The following is a 21,232-nucleotide window of genomic DNA, read 5'->3' as shown; positions in this document are numbered from 1 at the left end:
ACACCCACTGAGGCCTTGCTGTGTTCCAGGTACTGTGCCACATGCTTCTTGAGCCCTTGCAGCAACTCCCTGAGGTCAATATCATCATTATACCTATTTTGCAGATGGGGAAACTAAAGCTGGGAGAGGTTGAGTAACTTGCTCAAGTCCACACAGCTGGGGAGTGGATTCAGACAGAAGGAAATAAAATGAGGTTTGTGACAGGGATGGTTGCATCTACTTTAAATGGGATGGGCAAGGAAGGCTTTTCTAGGGAGATGACATTTGACCAAGTCCTGAAGGAGGAGAAAGAGCTCTGGTGGAAAGAGTGGAGAAAAGTGTGTTCCAGGCAGTGGGAGCAGCAGATGCAAAGGTCCTGAGGCAGGACTGTGCCAGGCTTGTTTGAGAAACAGTAAGAGGCCAGGGTGGCTGGAGGGGAGAGTAGGGGAGATGAGATTGGCATGTTGGCAGGGTCCAGGTCGCATGGGCCTCAGATGCATGGTGAGCAGTTTGGGTTTTATTCCTGGTGGTGTGAGGAGCCACCAGAGTGCTTTCAGTTGGATATGGCATTGGTCAGTTGGTGACGTGGAAACCAAGACTGTACAATGGTCTTACTAAGGTCTCAGAGAGGAATGGGTGTACCGTCCCCTCCCACAGCAGATCCCCTGCCTGCTCCCAGGCTGCTCTGTGACCTACGGCTAGTTCTGTCCTCTCTTTGGGTTTCAGCTTTCCTGTGGGTACTGGGTCACCAGGTAACCAGGGCAGGCTTCCTGGAGGAGGCCAGTGGACCCAACCACACCGAGAGAGGAGTTTGGGCCCCCATCTGTGGCCAGAATGTGGATGAGATGTGAAGGCAGCTGCCTCTGGGCTGGGAGGGCTGTTGATGCGAGATGAACCTCTGCTTCCTGAGACAGAGGAAGGTGCCCCTTGTTTTCTGTTCAGGAAGCTCATTTGCATAATTAAAAACTGTTTGGCGGGATTAGTACTCCACCCTCCATGCATAGGCATCATAACAGCACTTTACCGTCTATTAGCTCTCACCTCTGCCCCGTGGGGGATGGATTTTCCAGGCCCACTTCCTGCGTGAGGAAAATAGCTGCAGAGAGGGGAAGTGGCGTACCTGAGGACACGCAGCCCGGAATGGCCAGGACCATTGCAGTTGACTCTTTTGATCTCGCCCTGGCCTCCCACATTCTGTTCTCCTTATGCAGTCAGAGGGATCCAGTGAGACCCTAATCAGTTACATCTCACTCAGCATAAAAGCAGTCCTTAGTCTGGCCTGGAATGTCGCAGAAGACCTGCCCCTCTTGGCTCTCCCAGCTCCTCTTTCATTACTCCTTTTTCCCCATAAAGTTTTAAAAACTGAGATGTGAATTCACAAATCATAAACCTCACCCTTTCAAAGTGTACGATTCGGTGGTTTTGAGTATATTCACCAAGTTGTGCAGTTATCCCCACTATCCAATTCCAGAATCTTCTGGGTAGCTCTTACCCCCTTGTGCACTTCCTCCAAGTGCATTTGCCTTTTCTCAAGTGCACCAAGCATGCAGCTGCCTCAGGGCCCTTGCACCTGTGCTGTCTGGAATGCGCTCCCCCCACCCACCAGTGTCCCCATGGCTCAACCCTCCACCTCCTTCAGGCCTTTGTTCAAAATCATGTTCTTGACTGGGTCTTTTCTGACACCGCACATCCCCACCTCACTATTTCTTCCTTTACTTGCGTTGTTTTTTTCCCCACTAGCTAACATGCTAGACATTCTACTTATTTATTGCTTATTGTCTGCCTCCCTCACTGGAATGTCACGGGCATGCCAAGAGGATAGAGATTTTGATCTCCAGTACCAACAACAATGCCTGCCACATAGTAGATGCTCATTAAATATTTTTTGAATGAAAAAAATTGCTTCTATATGTGCCTATGTTTTATTACATGATGTGATTGTTTTGAATTATATAACTGCTAAGCATTTTTGTGCAGACTTCTGGGGACTAAGATGGTCTGGTGTCGTTTGACTATGTGGGTATGTGTGAGCTGGGGGATTTGGCACAGGAGAATTTTTTACAGTTTGGCATTGTGCTCAAGTGCCAGGGGCCTAGCCAGATTGTCTGGGTCTGAATCTTATCTCTGTGCCTCAGCAGCTGTGTGACCCTGGGCAAGAAGCTTTCCCTCTCTGAACCTTGGTTTCCTCATCTATAAAATATGTTGAGACACTTGGCTCACTGCCTGGCACCTGAGCAGGCCCCAGTAATTAGTAGAGGTTATTTTTAAACATTCTGTTTTAGAATCTTAGTATTTCTCTACTTTTTGCACAGGAACAGTTACAGCATCTCATTTGAACACACTGCCTGAGATCCTTCCTGGGACTTGAAATAAGTGACTGAATTTATTTTGACCAAGTGGTCCCTTGCCCTGGACATTGGTCTGTGCACTCTAAAGGCAGTTGGGAGTAACTGGTATGGCTGTAAGTTGGAGCTAGAAGATGCTGTTCACTCTCTTCTCCAAGCAACCCATCCGAAGATTGAAAAAACAGATTGGTGTCTCAAAAATACATGACAGCACCTCCCACTGCCCTGCTGTGAAATCCCTCCATGAACCTGAAAGGGCACAGAACACACTGCTCCCCACTTTCTGGGTGAGGCTGTTACACATCCTGTTTCATTTACAGCCTTGCAGTTTTGCAGGTGAGGAAACTGAGGCCCAGAGAGGGTGAGGTCACTTGCCTGGAATCACACAGAGATGGCATATTAGTTATCTGTTGCTGCCAAACAAGTTACCACACATTTAGTGGCTTAAAATAACGCCTGTTAATTACCTCAAAGTTTCTGCAGGCCAGAAGTCCGGGTGCAATGTAACTGGGTTTTCTACTCAAGGTCTCATGAGGCTGCCATCAGGGTGTTGACCCGGGCTGTGATCTCATCTGATGCTTGGAGTGAGGAGGGGGTGGGGGCGTGGGAGGGATCTGCATGGGGTTGTTGGCAGAATTTAGTTTCGTGCATTGTGGAGCTGGGGTCCCCATTTTTTGCAGGGTATTGGCTGGTGACCACCCTCACTTCCTAGAGGTGCCCTTGAGTCTTAGGGGTGTGGTCCTGCCACAACATAGCCACATCACGGCCAGCAGGTGAATCACTTGCTTTGAATCTCTTCCTTTAGGAAGGGCCTAGAAGTGTACTTGTACTCTTCTCCCTGCTTTATCCCCCGCAGGCGTCTTTTAAGGCTTTACCTGATTAGGTCAGGCCCACTCAGTCAGCTGATTTTGGACCCTGATTATATCTGCAAAATCCCTTTGCCTTTGTCATTTACCAGTCACAATGACAGTCCCACTTACATGAAATGGGAAAGGATCCTCCAGGGCGCGGACACAGGGGGCAGTAATCCTGGGGCCATCTCAGGGTTCCGCCCACCAACAATGGTCAGTGGTGGGTTTGAACTCAGGATTATTCTACTCCAAAGCCCATATTCGTGACCACGGTGCTTTACTTTATTTACTCCCTCTCTGGCCCTGCCCAGAGTGACCCCTGAGTAAGGTGAACTGATTGGCTGTTGGCCTCATTCTGGCTCATTCTGGCTCATTCCGAGTGAGACGGGGCAGGTGGGCTGTATTATGAGGTGTGGTTTCCTCGCTGGTAAGACCTGGTTTCTCCAACACAGTACACAGACCCCCAGCATCTCTCTCTTTTTTTTTTTTCCTTTTTTCTTTTTTTTTGAGACAGAGTCTCACTCTGTTGCCAAGGCTGGAGTGCAATGGTGCAATCTCGGCTCACTGCAACCTCCACCTCCCAGGTTCAAGCGATTCTCCTGCTTCAGCCTCCCGAGTAGCGGGGATTACAGGCGTGTGCCAACGCGTCTGGCTGATTTTTGTAATTTTAGTAGAGACAGGGTTTCGCCACATTGGCCGAGCTGGTGGTCTCAAGCCCCTGACCTCAGGTGATTTGCCCACTTGGCTGACTCCCAAAGTGCTGAGATGACAGGCAGTGAGCCACTGTGCCTGGCCGCCCCAGCATCTCTTGAGATGATTTGCCAGCTGGGTTGTTGAGGTTGAAGCCAGAGCATCTACCCCAGCCTGGTACCCCCTTTACCTAGGAGTGTAGGCTTAGACCTGGCCATGGGACAGATGCCTGACTGCTTTCTCCCAGGGGACATTTACGCCAGATGTTGTCTGCGCTGTTTACTCTGAGGGTGGGGTGGGGACTGAGGAAGCCCATCTGATTGCATTGATCTCCACATATTAGGGCTTTTCCAGATAACTCATTTGTTTAGTGATTTCCAATTTAATTCTGTTGTGTTCAGAGAACATATTCTGTGGGTTTTCAGTCCTTTGACATTGATTAAGACTTGGTTTATGACCCAGCAGATAGTCTACCTTAGGGACCGTTTCATGTACATTTGAAAAGAATGTGTCTTCTGCTGTCACTGGGTGCAGTGTTCTACAAATGTCATTTGGATCAAGGTGGTTGGTAGTGTTGTTCAGATCTGTAGATCCTTACTGATGCTTGGTCTCCTTGTTCTGGTAGTTATTGAGAGAAGGCTCTGGAAGTCTCCATCTGTGAATCTGTGACTATAGATTTATGTTTTTCTCCTTTGAGTTCTGTGAGTTATTACTTTTTGCATTTTAAAGTTCTCTTGCTGGAAATACACGTTTATGATTATGTCTTCCTGGTGAATTGACCCTTTTATCTTTATGAAATATTCCTTTTTATCTCTGATAATGCTCCTTGTCTTGAAGCCTATTTTGTCTGATATTGCTATAGCCATGTCGCCTTTCTTCTGCTTACTGTTTTCCATTTTTTTCGTTTCTGTCTCTGTGTCTTTATATTCCAAGTGCATCTCCTACAGGCATCATATAGTTGGGTCTTGCTTTTCTAAATCCATTCTGACAGTCGCAACCTTTTAATTAGACTGTTTAGCTTATGTATATTTAATGTAATTACTGACAGGGTTGGGTTTAGCTCCAACACCCTGCCATTTCATTCTGGTTTGTTTGCTGCAGACATTAACAGCACAAGGAGTCCTCTTCATCCCCCATCCTCACTCTGCTGGAGGTGGGACATGGAGGTTAATCGAATCCCAGCTCCTTATGATGGCTTACAAGGTATTATGTGATCCAGCTTTAGCTCACTGTGCAGACCTCATCTCCCCGCCTTGTTCATTCTGTCCTGGCCCCACCACATTTCTTTCTATTCTTGCACTGTATTCAGCTGGCTCCAGCCTCTAAGCCTTTTTCCTTTGCTGTTCGTATTACCTGGAGCTCTTGGAACCCTGATTTGTGCCAAGGACCCCCCTTTCTCTTTCAGCTCTCAGCTCAAGTGCCGCTTCCTCAGAGAGCCTTCTAGTCCCTTTCTCTACACCACTGCGCTGATTTTCTTCTTGACCTGTCACTGCCTGGAATTATCTTGTTGATTTATTTGTTTAGTATCTGTCTCTCCCATTAGAATATAAGTTGCATGAGGTCACAGCCCTTGTCTGCTGTGTTCATGGCCAAGTCCCTGGTGATTAGCACTTAATGGGGACTCTGTTAGCATTTGTGGAAGAAATGAATGCATGAGCAAAAGGGGCTGAATGGGGCCCACTCTGTGGCAGAGGCCTTCCTGGCCATGACTGTGTCTTGGGATCGTGAACCCCCGTGTGGGGGCAGCCGCAGCCTGGGTTCCTTGGCGTCCTGCCCTTACCACACTGGGGAGGGCAAAGGGATTGGAAAGTTTTATTTGCCACGTCAGGGAGCTCTGGGTGGTCTCAGCCACCAGCCAGTGGCCCACTAAGCTGTTGATTGGGTGGTTTTAAAGATTTATTTCCCCTTGAACACAAAGGTAGTAAATACAGTGGAGGTGTGAGTATCAAAAGCACATTCCCTTACGTCTGTTCAGCTAACAGGCACTCTTATGGAACCCAGTATGGGAAAATGATATTTTGTGTATATACCTGGCTGCATATATTATTCATTTCTACATGCATATGGCAGTCTAGGCACAAAACCAAACATGTTGTATTTCTGGGCTATTTAATATGTTTTTTTCAGAGTTAACTTTTTGGTAACTTTTTATTTGATCACTCCCCCTCTCCCTTTCCTTTCTTCTCCCCTCTCCCCATCATGCACACACACGTTATTATTATTTTGATCTATTTGAGAGTAATTGCAGACAGGATGCCCCTACAAACCTTGGCATGCATCACTTAGGAAGACAGACATTCTCTTGTGTAACCACAGTGCTTTGAACAACAAAATCAGGCAAGTCAACATTTATACTAAATGATACAATGCACAGTCTATATTCAGATTTCACCTATTTCTCCCCAAGTGTTCCCTATACCCATCTCCTCGCCCATCCCCACCCCTAGTCCAGGATCTAGTCCTGGATTCCTGGATCATGCATTGTATTTGGCAGTCCAGCTCTGGTGATTTTGATTGTCCTCAGTAGAAAGTCTCCACTGAGACGTGCTCGTGCTTGTCCCAGAGCCAAGCTCTGTGACCAGCTCTGTGACCTCGGGAAGCTGATTCTTGGACCTCAGTTTCTTCAGCTATAAAATGGGGAAATCTCTGTCCCTACCTCATAGACTTGTTCCCTTGTTCCAACACATTGTGTTAAGCACCTACTGTGTGCCTGGCCCAGATACTGGGATACAGCAGGATGCAGGGCAGGCCGACATCTGGGCCGTTGGGGGTGGAGTAGAGTAGGTGAGTGCTGGGTACGGAGCCAGCTCCCTAGGACGCCCACCACGTATGGCTGTGTTTGCGGTTACTGCGCTCATTTTAGAAAATTTGGGAAATAAAGATGAGTAAAAAGATCTCACCCTTCCAAATAGCTGTTTCACCTTTGGGTGTATTTCCTCTTTGTTCCTTGCTTTTGGTTTGAGCCTGGTACACGACAGCAGATACTGCTTGTGCATACTTCCTCTTGTCACTGCTTAGTTCTCTTCATCAGCAAGCCTTTCATGGCTTCGTAATGAAATGTGGGGGCTGGATCATGGCCACTGTCCAGTTCAAATCCTGACTGCCTACCTGCTGTGTGGTCAGTGGCCCAGCTGCTCCATCTGTGTGTGCCTCAGTTTCCTCATCTCCTAAAATAGTGCCCTCCTCTTAGATTGAGGGGAGAATTAGGTGAATTAGGACCTGCAAAGCTATCAGAACAATGCGAGGTACATAGTAAGCATTCCATATATATTAGCTATAATTATAAGAATTATTATACTAATATATAATTTAATAATAGCATTCTAGTAAAATTACTATTATTTACCCATTCCTCTTTTATTATTTACCCATTCCTCTTTTATTATTTACCCATTCCTCTTTTATTATTTATCCATTCCTCTTATATTATTTACCCATTCCTCATATTATTTACCCATTCCTCTTTTATTATTTACCCATTCCTCTTATGTTATTTACCCATTCCTCTTATATTATTTACCCATTCCTCTTATATTATTTACCCATTCCTCTTACATTGGGGCATTTAGGTGGTTTTCAGTTTTTCACAATGACAGTCCATCTGCATCTTTGTTGATTGCTACCGGTTCTTTTGTCAATTTAGTAACTGAGGGCTGAAGAAACCTGGGTTTAGGACCCTTTGGTCCTTATTAGCCCAAAGAAATTATTGGCACTAGAATCCTGGAAATGGGCTGTTGGAGCTGGAAGACACCGAGACATCATCTCATCCAATCATCTTGCTTTTCAGGAAGGGGAAATTGAGGCACAGAGCTGTTCAGTCACTTGGCCTGGGGTTCCCAAGTGGGTCTGTGGTTGAGATGGAACCGAAACCCAGGTTTTCTGACTCCTATCCCGTGATAGTCTGCTTTTGTCCAACAGCTAAGACTCCTTGGAGGACAGAGAGGGAGGTTTAAGTTGTATCCAAATGAGTTGGATGAATGTTTTGTCCTAGGGGATTCCCTTGTCTCTGGGAAACTTCACTTTCAGATTCTTTGACTTCAGTGATCAGTAGTGTGAGGGGTGTGTGTGTGTATCCAGGTCTGGTCAGTAGTGTGCATGCACACGTGTGTGTGTGTGTGTGTGTGTATCCAGGTCTGGTCAGTAGTGTGCATGCATGTGTGTGTGTGTGTGTATCCAGGTCTGGTCAGTAGAGTGCATGCACACGTGTGTGTGTGTGTGTATCCAGGTCTGGTCAGTAGTGTGCATGCACACATGTGTGTGTGTATCCAGGTCTGGTCAGTAGTGTGCATGCACATGTGTGTGTGTGTGTGTGTATCCGACTCTGGTCAGAAGTCATTGATCGCACCCTTGCTGTGGGCCAGGCCTTGTACAAGCTACTGAGGCCACAGATGTGATGAAAGCAGGGCCCCTCCTTTTACTTATGATCAGAACCACTGGTTCCAAACCCAGGGGTCCTAAGTCCAGGTTAGGCCCATACGTGGGTTTTGTCAGCCTGCACAGGATTGTTTTAAAATTTTTTGTTTAGGCTGGGTACAGTGGCTCAGGCCTGTAATCCCAGCACTTTGGGAGGCCGAGGTGGGTGGATCACCTGAGGTCAGGAGTTCGTGACCAGCCAGGCAAACATGGTGAAACCCCATGTTTAATAAAAAATAAAAATTATTTACTTGCCAACAATGAAAGATGAAGACATTTCATACAAAAATCTATTATTTCTGGCTTCTTAGTAATCAGAAGATGTGTCACTTGCTCTTCGGCAGGCAACGTTTGGTTTGGCTGGACCTGAAGAGCAGCTGCACCTTCTGCAGGGCACAGGGCTTCAGTCTTCATTTAGCCATAGTCTCCACCCCTCCATAACATGTTCCTAACACTGAGACCAAACATTGGTTGCCATTTATTATGGCACTTGCCCTGCTGGTTTTTAACTATTATTATTATTATTTTTTTTGAGGAGGAGTCTGGCTCTTGTCGCCCAGGCTGGAGTGCAGTGGTGCGATCTCGGCTCACTGCAGCCTCTGCCTCCCGGGTTCAAGTGATTCTCCTACCTCAGCCTCCCAAGTAGCTGGGACTACAGGTGTGCACCACCATGCCTGGCTAATTTTTTTATTTTTAATAGAGATGGGGTTTTGCTATGTTGGCCAGGCTGGTCTCAAACTCTTGCCCTGAGGTGATCCACCTGCTTCGGCCTCCCAAAGTGCTGGGATTACAAGAGTGAGCCACTGTGCCCTGCCTTTTTTTTTTTTTTTTTTTTAAATTGAGGTGAGATCTTGCCTTGCTGCCCAGGCTAGAGTGCAGTGGTGTGATCATAGCTCACTGCAGCCTCCAACCCCTCCTGGGGTGACCTTCCCACCTCAGCCTCCTGAGTAGCTGTAACTACAGGTGTGTGTCACCATGCTCAGCTAATTAAAAAAAAATTTTTTTGAGAGATAAGGGTCTCACTATGTTGCCCAGGCTGGTCTCGAACTCCTGGGCTTAAGCGATCCTCCTGCCTCAGCCTCCCAAAGTGTTGGGATTACAGGCATGAGCCACTGTACTAGGCCTGGTTTTTTTTTTAATTGTAGAGTTAAGAGGACAGAGGAATGTTTCTTATAACCCTTGCGTATATCAGATGGAAAACTGAAAGACCAAGAGGGTTATGTGTTTTAAGGAAAGTGGAAGGTAGCAGGTTTCTCTTTGGAAGAGAAGAGTATTCCTGTGTGTTTACTAGGCAGACACTCTTCTCTGTTAAAAGGATACAATAGTCATTGCTTTTACTAAGGAGACACACACAGCATCCCCTGTTACTTGCCCAGCTCCTATAGGGGTTTTAAGTTGGAGACTTGTTTTCCAGTTTGTGGGTGGTCCTTCTTGTTCTTTGAGATGAAAAGGGGAGAAGGTGGGTCTCTCTTAGAGGGTGCGAATCTGTTTCCCAGACTTCCACTTCCTGTGGCCTGTGGGCAATGGCTCCCTTCTCTTTTCTGCAACATCAGCTATTAAACAGGAGGTTCCCACATGGTCCATCCTACTCCTGCACTTATGCCCCTTTGGGAGACCCTGGGAGGAAGTAGTGGGTTCCTCCAGGGGCGTTAGAGGGTCCAACCTCTTCTTGGGTTGCAGGACCCTGATACCATCCCGGTCAGGCTTGTTGTCTTCCTGCTCTTGGGCAGCCTATTGGTGGCCTCTCCCCTGGCCTCGTTTCTCCCTCATCTTGAAGATTTTGAAATAACAAGAACAATAATAAAGACAATGGTGTTGCTGCCGCTGCTGAGATCGGCAAGAGCTGGCTGGTTGTCAGGATCCTTTGGTTGCAAGTGACAGAAAACCCATCTCAAACCACCTTCAGTAAGAAGGGGAATTTCTCTGTTTCCCTGGGGCGGCTGCCTCCTGGGTGAGGGACCTAGCTCTGCCACATGGTAGTGGGGGAGGAGTGGTTCCCAGAAGGAATCCCCCAGAGTGTTGGGACCAGAAGACGGGGAGAGATGCCAGGTGGGAGCATCTCTTCTGCCCTGTGCTGGTTCCTCGATCCCAGATTGGAAGGCTTTGCCTTCCCCCAAGTCTTGGGTCCCAGGGGAGCCCCGTTGGCCCGTAGCCTGCTTGCAGTGGCTCTTGGCCTTTCCACGTCTGACCTCAGAATCCTTGCTCCTATCCTGCCTCCTTGGGAGGCCTTCCTTGACTATTCCAGCTCTCCCCGTGGATGTCATTATAACACTGGTGCCCACATGTGTGAGAAACTGTGCCCAGTGGATACTTTCCAAGCACCATAGCCCCCCAGGAACCTGGTGGGGAAGGTGTTCCTGGGTTGCCTGTTTATTGTGTCGATGAGGAAGCAGAGGCTCAGAAAGGTTCCCTGACCTGCCCAGAGTCACACAGCGTCCTTCTCTTCTATTGAAGATTCAGCTGTGTACATTTTGTCTTCTCTGAATCCAGGCTCTGCCCCTTCTAGGGGTGTCACATCAGGAAAAGGACTTTGCCTCTGTCTTTATGGGGAGAGCACTCCAAGCATGGAAGACAGCAAGTGCAAAGGCCCTGAGGCAGGAGCCTGTTTCAGGATCCACAAGGAGGCTGGAATGGCCAGGGGCAGAGCAATGGGAGGTCAAGTCAGAAAGGTGGCAGTAGTAGTAGGGAGGCCAGTGGGCAGATTGCACAGGGCCTTGAGGGCCATTGTAAGGGCTTTGCTTTCTACGCTGAGTGAGGTGGTGTCGTCCTTGGAGCATTTCAGCAGAGGAGGGGAAGATCTGACTCAGTTTTTGCAGGATCCCTCTGGCTACTTGTCGGGAGTAGATGATAGGAGATGGGGTGGAGGTTGAGGAGGCTGCCACAGCAGCCTGGGCGAGAGCCTGTTCTGTAGGTGGGTTAATGGCAGTCCGCCGCCCCTCCTTTGTGCTCCTGTGCTGCTCACGAGCTGTGTGACCTCGAGTCCTGGCTGCTTTTCTTGGAGCCTCTATTTTCTCATCTGCACAGTGGTGTTAATGATGTGACCTCGCTGATGGGGCTGTGGGGATGAACTGCATGAGCTGATAAATGTAAAGTGCTCCCAGAGTGCCTGGCACAGACTGAGCTCTCAGCAAATGTTTGTGGAGTGTGCCAGTGAGGGGATGGCAGGGAATTTGGGGCCGCTCCAGCTCTGCCCATGGTGCCTGTGCCTGAGGTCAGCCCCAGAGCAGGAAGCATCCCGTTGTTCCCCAACTCTGCCCTTCCCATCCCCACACACAGAGCTTTGAATGAACAGGATCCAGAATGTTCCGACAACAGTGCCCCCCTCCCCTTTCCTGCTGACAAAGCCATCTTTGTTACGCCCGGGTGTGAAATCCATTTCAGAAATGAGGATGGTGCAGGCTCAGGAGTCGGCTTGCAAGGATGGGGAGGGGCTTGGGAGGAAGATGTCTCCATCTTGCTCAGGGCCCCCTAGGTGGACAGCCTGCTCCCCCACACGCCTCTAGTGTCATTTGAGTCCAGAATGCTCTGGAATTGGCAGAGCATTGGAACTGTGTGGAGCTGCATTTCTGCTGAGAACTATATCAGTCAACGTCACCTTCCATCCCTTACCTTCGTCACATGTACACAAAAGGCATAATGCCCAGTGCTGGCGTGGCTGCAGGCAAGCAAGCAGTCCCAGAGGACACTGGTGGGAGTGTTCATGATTGCTGCCTTGGGGGAAAAATACATTGGCAATGTCTTTAAAAATAAAAACCCACGATACCCTTTGATTCAGTTCCTTTAGGAACTTCTCTTATAGAAACAAGAAAAAAAAAGTAAGTAAAGATGTAAATTACAAAGATGTTTATTCCAGTTTTGTTTCTAATGGCAAAAGAAATTGGCAACTCTGTGAGTGGCCGTTAACAGAGAAAAGTCTCACTAGGATTGTTGTTGATCCACATGTTGGGGTATCGGACAGCTGTTGGAAAGAATGAGGTTGGTCTCTATGGACATGAGGGGCTGTATGTGCTGTACCTTTAAGAAGGGCTAAGTTGCTGAGTGAAATATAGAGCGGGGCCCCAATTTTGTAGACAAAAAAAAAACAAAAAAGGCTCTCTCAATGGGTATTTATGAGTGTGGAGAAAGATACTGCTGGATGAGCACCAGATGTTAGCCTTGGTAGCCTCAGGCTGAGAATGGGGAGGAATGTAGAAAAAGATTTTTTACTTTATCTTTGTATACTTTTTTTGCATTGCTACACTAGTTCTAATTAACACACTATCTTCCAAATTAATATAGACTAACAATAATTTAAAAAAGACAGTTCCCTGCCAGTTGTCTTTTCCCTCATGTCAGCATGGCTCACCTCTGTCTTCAGCCACGTTCTGTTGAGATGTCACCTCCTTGAAGAGGCCTTCCCTGACTGTTCCATGAATGAATGGATATTGGATTCCTTTGAACTGTCCCGATACCTCCTCTGAGAAGCCATTCCTGCTACTCTCATGCATCTCTGACTTCCTTTTCCCCAGCCCCAGCCCTCCATACTGGCACTGAGCCCTCTCCACCTTCTGCCTGCTGTTGGAGCTGTTTGGGGGCCATCTTGACCTTGGTATCCCTGATGCTGAGCCCAGTGCCTGGCACACAGTCAGTGCTCATTAAATGCTTGTTGCTCCCTTGTCAGGGAACTTACCAATCTGAAAGCCCAAAGTCTGAGAGGCCCTGGTATATTATCTTTCAGTCCCGGCTCCTGCTCTTATTGGGAGTGTGACCTGGGGCAAGTCATTTAACGTGTTTGAACCTTAGTTTTGTCCTCAATAAAGTGAGAGTAATAGTAATCCCTTCCTTCTAGGATCATTGTACCTCTGAAATGAGCGATGGTGTGCAAAAGATGTTTCATTTGGTACCTGGCACATAATAAATGCTTAATTATGTTAGCTGTTATTAATAATGAACCAAGTCTAGAGTTTAGAACAAACAAACAAAAAATGACCATTTAGAGACAGCTACTGTGGGGCAGACCTGTATGTAATATTGGGTCACATAAACCCTCCCATAGGCCTTTGAGAATCAGGATAGCAGGTGTCTGAGCAAATTGTGAAACCAGGTCCCTTAAGTTCAAATCCAGGCCCTAGATTTGATGAATGGACAAAGATCTTTGTCCTCCTGGAGCTGACATTCTGGTGGGCTTAGAACAGTGGTTCTCAAACAAGGGCAGTTTTGCCCCTCCTGCAAAGGGGACATATGGCAATGTCTGGAGATATTTTTGGTTGTCACAACTGGGGAGGAAGGATGTCTGGACTCTACCTGCTACTGTCATGTAGCAGGTAAAGTCCAGGGACGCTGCTGAATGTCCTACAGTGCCTAGCACAGCCTTATCACATAGCATTACCTGGCCCCAATTGTCAGTGGCACTGAGCGGGAGAAGCCCTGGTCTAGAGCAGTGTCTGGCACATCCCGAGAGCTCAGCACATGTTTGCTGCTTTGGCGACAGTGATGATGGAAGTGTTTCTGTATTTGCCACCTGTCTTACAGGTGGAGACATCGAAGCTTGGAGAGGTGTCACAGCTGGTTCTAAGTCTCATTGTCAGTTGGCACTGGAGCTGGGATTTGAACCTGGGTCTTGATCCCTGAGGCTGAGCCCTGTGGCTGAGGTGGGAGCAGGATGCCCCATCCCTGGTGTCTCTCTCAAGAGTTGGTGGCTGCTGGGGGGCACAGAGGGATGAGGTGGGATTCTGAGCTCGGGGCTGGCCTGTAAGTCCAGGAAGAAGGGAGCCCCTGGTGCTGAGGGGACCCTGGAGACCCAGCCCTGTGTGTGGTGCTGGCTGCCCCTCCCGGCTCCCTAACTCGCTGCCAGCGCTTGTTGTCTGCCAGTCACCACAACACTTTGGGCCAAGACATGTTCTCAGCCCCTCCCCATGTGTCAGGTCTTTGGCAGCAGCAGAAGGTAGGGTGGGGGGGGGGTGGGGTCTCTCTGTTTCTGCTCCTGAAGAGCTGCACTTGGCAGAGAGCACATGGTGTCTGCAGCCTGGCCTTGGCCGGGTGGCTCAGCCAGCTGAGTTAGCCTGGATCACCTTGCACCCGCCTGTCCTTCTCTGACTGAGCCTCAGTTTCTTATCTGGGTGACGGGGTGGGGTGGGGAATGCTAATTCCTGCCCTACCTAGCTCTTTGGAGCAGGCTAAATGGTGGATGTGAAACTCCATTGTCCACAGCAAACTGTTCTAGAACAAGGAGCTGATGTCCTGCTGCTGTTTATCACCTTTTCTTCTCCCTGGCACATAGCCAGGAGGCTGGTGGGCACTGGCAGCCCGTGGTAAGGAGATGGGGACCATTTCTTCCCTGTCTTACTCTGTCGCTTCATTGTCATTCTCTGGTTGAGCTCATCTTGCTCAGTCATTTAAAATGCGCTGCCGGCATTTCTCAGATTTACATTCCTTGCCCTGACCCCTGTCCTGACATCTCCATGAGGGCATTCAGCAGGCATCACAAACTTGCTGCCTTCTCCCCACCACTCCTCTTGCAGCCCCCTCCTTCCAGTCACTCTGGCACCTCCTTGGGCCATCTCAACGCCGCTCTTCCTCTTACATCCCACATCCAACCCATCAGGAAATCCTGTCAGCTCCAACTTGGACAAGCAGCCAGGATCTGGCCACTTCTCACCTCCCATGGGTAGCCCGGGGTCTCAGCCACCATGGTCTCCTGCTGGGACTCTTGCAGTCGCCTTCTCCCTGGTCCCATGCTTCTACCCTTGCCCCTGGTTCTCCACATGTACCCTGCATAAATCAGGTCACATTCCTCCTATCTGAGCCCCCGCTGGCTCCCACCTCACCCAGAGGAAATCCCAAGGCCCTGTAGTCTGTGGTCTTCTGACTCCTTTGCCAAACATGCCCAGCACACTCCTGCCTCAGGGCCTTTGCACATGCTGTCCTGTTGGTTGGGAACATTCTCCAGGTATTTGTGCGCTCATGACCTCTTCAGGTCTTGGGCCTCTCCCTCTCAGCCCAGCCTTTGCTGGCCTCCCATGGAAAATCACCCCTCCTCCCATGCTCCCCCTCTGTGTCCCTCTTCTCCATGGCACTTGTATTTGATTGACTCCTTGTATTTGATTGACTCCTTTGCTTCTTGCCTGCTCTTCCTTCACTAGAATTTAAGCTGCCACAGGGCAGGGGGTTTTGTCTCTTTTGTTCCCTGTTGTGTCCCCACACCTATGGCACATAGTGGGTGCTCAGTAGATATTTGCAGAGTGAAAGAAGGACGAGCTATCCAGTCATTGTCACGTATTTCCTGAAGATTATATTATATCCTAGGCCTTCTTCTAGGCGTCAGAAACGCAGATGACTCAGACAATGATGCGTGTCCTCAAGGACTCCAGTCCAGGGGAGAAAATGGGCACCTAAGTGAGACATTACAGGATGATAGGTGCTGTAACAGCTGTATCACTCAGGACTGTTTGGGTTGTAAGTGACAGAAACCCTAACTTGAAGAGTCCGAAGCAAACAGACAAACAAACAAAAAAAGACTTTCTGGGCTTACTTGACTCAGGAGTAATGGCCTCAGGCACAGTTGGATCCAGGTGTTCCCTGGCCTGACCCTGAGTTCATGGATCCATCCATGAACCAAGTATCACCCATCCAGAGGGCCCCAGAGCTCTGGTTGCCCACGCCTGGGTCACAGGCTCGTCAATGTAGATGGGGTGAGGTGCTGGCTGCCCCACAACCATATGTACCAAGAGCAGGACTCAGGGCACGACTTCCAGGATATCAGACCTCGGGAAGCTGCAGAAGGGGTGATGCTATGTGGATTACAAGCTGTTTTTGGCGTGTGTGGCCCTGTGTGTTGCAGGTGGTTGGGAGGTGGAATTGGGGTGCTGCTGGTCTTGGTGACAGGTGGCCCTCCCTCTCCCTATACATACCTCTTTTGCCCCCTTACCCCACTCCTTGAAAATACTCCTGGCTCTCACTCTGTTCCCCTTCCCTTTATCACAAAGGGGCTCCAGATGGCATGGCTTTCGGGGAGTCTGCCATGCAAATCTGTTGGGTTCATCTCCCCGTTCTCCCTCCCCCACCCGCATATGCTGGCTCTGAGCTTCTTGGATCCTATTTTGGGTCTGAGGGAGGAAGGATGCTTGGGGTCCCTGGCTGGGCCTCGATGCTTTTTCTGGTCTGGTCTGTGCTGCTGGGAAGCCATGTTTTGCATGAGTTTGGCTTCGTGGGCCTGCCATGAGCTTTTTGGTTCCCAGGGATGCCCTGAACCAGCCATGCCTGCTATTACCTACTTATCTGGGGGTTTAAACCAGGATATCGCAAATCTGACTATACCTCTGAACTAGCTGCAGATCTAGTTCCAATGCAGGTTTTGGATCAGCAGGTCTGGAGTGGGGCCTGAGATGCCGCATTTCTAAGCAAGCTCCCAGGAGATGAGACGCTGATGCCGCTGGTCCAGGGAGCACGCTGGGTGGTGGGGGTCTAAGGCACCTTCTCAGGGAAGCCCCCCTTGGCTTGCCTGCTCCTCACTCCCCAGCTTGGGCCAGAGCCCCTGTTACAAGCTCACAGAACGGCCTGGCTTCTCTCAGAGCCCTTGTTGCAAAGGGAATGGGGGATTCCCACACCATGTCAGGCATGCTTAGAGCTCCAGGAATCTTGTTTTCTGCTGTCTTCATGCTCCCAGCAGATACTGACTAAGGTCCTACTGTGTGCCAGGCATGGGGGAAACAGCAGTGATCAAAACAGATACAATCCCCGCTCTCATATCTCTGATGTTTGGGTCGGGGGAGATGAATAATGAAGAAATAACAAATGAGAAAAATCTTGTAAGTGACAAGTGCTATGCAGACAGTAACACAGAGATATGAATTAGAGTCGGGGGCTGTTTTGGATCTGATGATCAGGGAAGGCCTGCCTGTCTGATGAGGTGGCCTTTGAGCTGGGACCTGGACACTGAGAAGCCAGCCATGGGAATTAAGGCGGGAAGAGTAGCTTGTGCAAAGGCCCCGAGGCAGGGATGAGCTTGGCCAGTTTCAGGATCATCAAGGAGGCTGGTGTGGCTGGGTAGAGTGAGTGAGGGGAGAATGGGTGGGAGAAGAGGTCTGAGCACCATGTGGGGGCTGCACTGGGCAGGGTCTTGGAGGCCATGGCAAAGGGTTGGGCTTTTATTGTCAGTGGTAGAGAAGCTGTAGGAGCATTAGGCCAGGCAGTGACGGTGAATGACTTACCTTTTAAAAGAACCCCTCTGGCTACCGTGAAGAAAGTAGATGGGTTGGTGGGGGTGGGGATGGGGTGTGCGCGGGGTGTCTTAGTTTGTTTTCTGCTGCTTATAACAGAACGCCTGAAGCTGGGTAATTTATAAAGAAAAGAGATTTATTTAGCTCACAGTTGCACAGGCTGGGAAGTTCAAGGGCATGGCCATGGTGTCTGATGAAGACCTTCCCGCTGCATCATGGCACGGCAGAGAAGGTCAGAGAGAAAGCAGACATGAGCGAAGAGACAAAACCCGAGGGGCGTCCTGGCTTTATAACAACCCACTCTTGGGGAACTAATCCAGACACCCCAGAGTGAGAGCTCACTACTGAGCGGATGGCACCAGCCCACTCATGAGGGGTCCGCCTCCATGACTCAAACACCTCCCACGCGACCCTGCGTCTCAACATCGCCTCACTAGGGGCCAGATTTCAACATGAGTTTTGGTGGGGACAAATAAGCCATAGCTAAACCATAGCAGGGGACAAAGATAAGTGGGGAGAGCAGTGAGGAGGTGACTGCAACAGCCCCGGGGAGAGACGTGGGTGGCCTGGCCCAGGGTGGTGGTGGGAAGAGAGGAGCGGCTGGATGCAGGATGCAGGCTGGGTTTCTCAATAGAAAGCCTGTATCCACGGAGGTGAAACTGTGCCTTGGCCCTTACCTACTGGAGGATGATGCTCTGACCAGAAGGGACTCCGTCGCAGGATGGTTTTAGGAGGCTCTTTGGGTGTCTCCGCGTGGTGGGCTGGGCTTGCTTCAAGATGATTTAGGGCAGGCAGGTGTGTGGGTGTCAGGCCTGGTGTGGTCTCATTTTCTCAGCGAGAGGGAGAGCCGGACTGGCCAGCTTCTCAGAATTAGACCTTCAGTGTCACCGATGCGTGAGGCATGGAGAGTTGCCGAAAGAGGAGATGTTCCTTGGTGCTTACACAGCAAAAGACCACGCTGCCTGTGATGGCATAGACACTAATGCCAGTACGAATACTGCTACTAGTAGCTGGTCCTTCACATGAGCTAGACCATGTCTTAAGCTCTTCAGCTGCACAATCTTGTGGGATACTCACTGCAACCTGTTAGGGAAAGATTCTTATTATCCCCATTTTATCCTGGTGACAGGCAGGAACTCTCCAAAGGTTACCCAGATAGTAAGTGGCAGATTTTAAGCTAACATATCTTTAGAAATCCCATAATTATTTGCATCCACAGGCTGAGTGCGGTGGCCCACACCTGTAATCCCTGCACTTTGGGAGGCCATGGCGGGAGGATTGCTTGAGGTTAAGAGTTCAAGACCAGCCTGGGCAACATAGTGAGATCCTGTCACTAAAAAAAAAAAAAAAAAAAAAAAAAAAAAATTAGATATTTGCATCCAGAGTGGTTTCGTCATGTGTCATGTATGTTAAAGGCATTGGTCTCATTATAAAGGCTACCGTGTTCAGTATGTACCATGGTGCTTGGGGCCTTGTTTTAGCCCTGCCCGAGAGCCTCAGTACATGGACAGCTGGCTGCTTTTGCCATCTGAGAGGCTGTGCTCCCTTTTATGCCTTCTAGGTAAGTTCTGCAGCTTCCCTGATCCTCAGTTTCCTCGTCTGTGACATGAGGGAGGGAAAGAGGGGGAACAAAAGCTCCTACCTCACAGGACCACTCGGTGGTGAGGCTTTGGGGTTTGCACGATGCCGGGCACACATCATAAGTGCTCAGGGATTGTTGGCTGCTGTCGCTGTTACTATTATTATCTTTATTCTCACTGATAAGTCGAGTGGTAAATAGAGTGACCAACTGCCCCAGTTTGCTTAGGACTGTTCTGGTTTTAAAACTAAAAGTCCCACATCTCAGGAAACCCCTCAGACCTCAGTAAACTGGGGCTGTTGGTCGCCCTACTGATAAGGGGCTTATCAATAAATCCAGGCCCTTAATGTCAGCTCAGGCTGCATTTGAATTAGCCCTGCCACTTCCCAGTGGTGTGACCTTGAGCAGGCTATTTAGGCTCTATGTGCCTCAGTTTCCCACTTGTAAAACGTGGGGTGATTATAGTACCTACCTTAAAGGTTGTTGTGAAGTTTAAATGAGTGTAAAGTTTGGTGAAATAGCTTTATTCAAATTGTCCAGAGTCCCACATGGACAGGAGAGAAGCTGAGACTGTTTTAAAGCCCCTCGGGCTCTCCCCTCCCCCACAGCTGGCCCACAAGTCAGGCTGGCTCTGTCCTCTACCACATCAAAGTCCCCGAAGGCCCCCTTTATGGCAGGGGTCTGCTGGCCCCTGGCGCAGAGGCAGATTAGAGTGAGATCCTATCTGGATGGGTGGAGGTGCCCAGCCAGGGAGAGGTACTGGTGGCCACTGATAAGCAGGGCCCTTGTGCCCGCAGCCCCTGCCCCCTCACCCAGGAGAACACTGGTGCTCTCTTCTTGGGTTTCAGCCCAGCTGGCCCCTCTCTGGCCCTGTTGTGGGGGGACAGAGGCCCGCTTGCCTGCAGGACAACCTCTTTGTACCCCATTTTCCACCTATCTAAAATGGGGCTGGAAAACCGTTACCCATGGGGTACACAGGAAGCCAAGGCCCCTCCAGTCTTTGGCTGTATTATTAACAAAATGCATGTAGGATAAGACTGGGGCCCCAGAGGGTGGCTTTTGAAATATTTAAGTTTGAACCAGCTAATGCTTTTAGCACATGCAGTCTCCAGGGTGATAGACCGTGCTGCTCAGGGCAGGGCCACAGGGTTTATAGGAGTTGCTCTTCATTTTAGGATGCCACTGACAGTGTGCTTGGGTGGACACAGGCTCAGAGGGACGTTTCACACGTTTTCCTCTTCCAGACCTGTCTGCGTGTCCTTGTGGTGGGCAGTGGGGATCTCACTTGGGGACTGTGAGGGGCTTCCATGCAGCAAGCTCCTGCCACCCTCAACCAAGTGTATATGAGAGTCTTGAGAATTAAATGAAAGAAAACGTAGGCACTCAAGAAATTATAGCTGTTATATTTTAAATTAAAATGCTATTTATTCAGGGCCAGGTGGGGTGGCTCATGCCTGTAATTTCAGCACTCTGGGAGGCTGAGGTGGGCGGATCACTTGATCAGGAGTTCAAAACCATTCTGGCCAACATGGTGAAACCCCGTCTCTACTAAAAATACAAAAATTAGCTGTGGGTGGTGGCGTGCGCCTGTGATCTCAGCTATTCAGGAGAATTGCTTGAACTTGGGAGGTGGAGGTTTCAGTGAGCCAAGATCTCGCCATTGCACTCGATCCTGGGCGACAGAGCGAGACTCTGTCTCAAAAAAAAAAAGTTATTTAATTCATATTTAGAGATTTAAGGCAGGGTCTTGCATAGATCTGAAGCAATTCCAATTTAATCCCAGCAGGAGGGTCAGATACACAGTTCCTTATAAATTTAGTGAGATGAATATAACACCAGGAGATGAATTTTATTGAGCACCTACTGCATGCCAAAGCTCCTCCACGTGTGCTCCAGGGACTTGGCAGTATCACCATGGGAGCTTGGGCTCACCCCACATCCACCGCAGCAGAATCTGCTTTTGACGAGGCCCCCAGCTGATTGACAGGTACACTTCAGTTTGCAGGTGCATGGGCTGAGAGGTGGGAAAGGACTTGTCAGAGTTTAAGTGCAGCGGAGAGGCTAGTGCTGGTGTGGAGGGAGGGAAGGCTGTGGGGTGAGGAGGGTAATGGGACAGAGCATGCAGGGCCTTGCAGGAAGAGGTGAGGAGCAGGGGCTTCCTCCTGGTGTGGCAGGGTG

The 21,232-nt window shown here is 49.4% G+C and overlaps 1 protein-coding gene across 1 annotated transcript in view; it reads left to right on the top strand.

The window, feature by feature from the left end:
- The window catches only part of PREX1 (phosphatidylinositol-3,4,5-trisphosphate dependent Rac exchange factor 1), a 203,710-nt gene that overhangs the window by 8,415 nt on the left and 174,063 nt on the right, over positions 1-21,232 (top strand). The window lies entirely within an intron of this gene.

This window comes from Pongo pygmaeus, chromosome 21, assembly GCF_028885625.2.
Source record: "Pongo pygmaeus isolate AG05252 chromosome 21, NHGRI_mPonPyg2-v2.0_pri, whole genome shotgun sequence".
NCBI lineage: Eukaryota > Metazoa > Chordata > Mammalia > Primates > Hominidae > Pongo > Pongo pygmaeus.
This window is presented reverse-complemented; position numbering and strand designations above follow the sequence as displayed.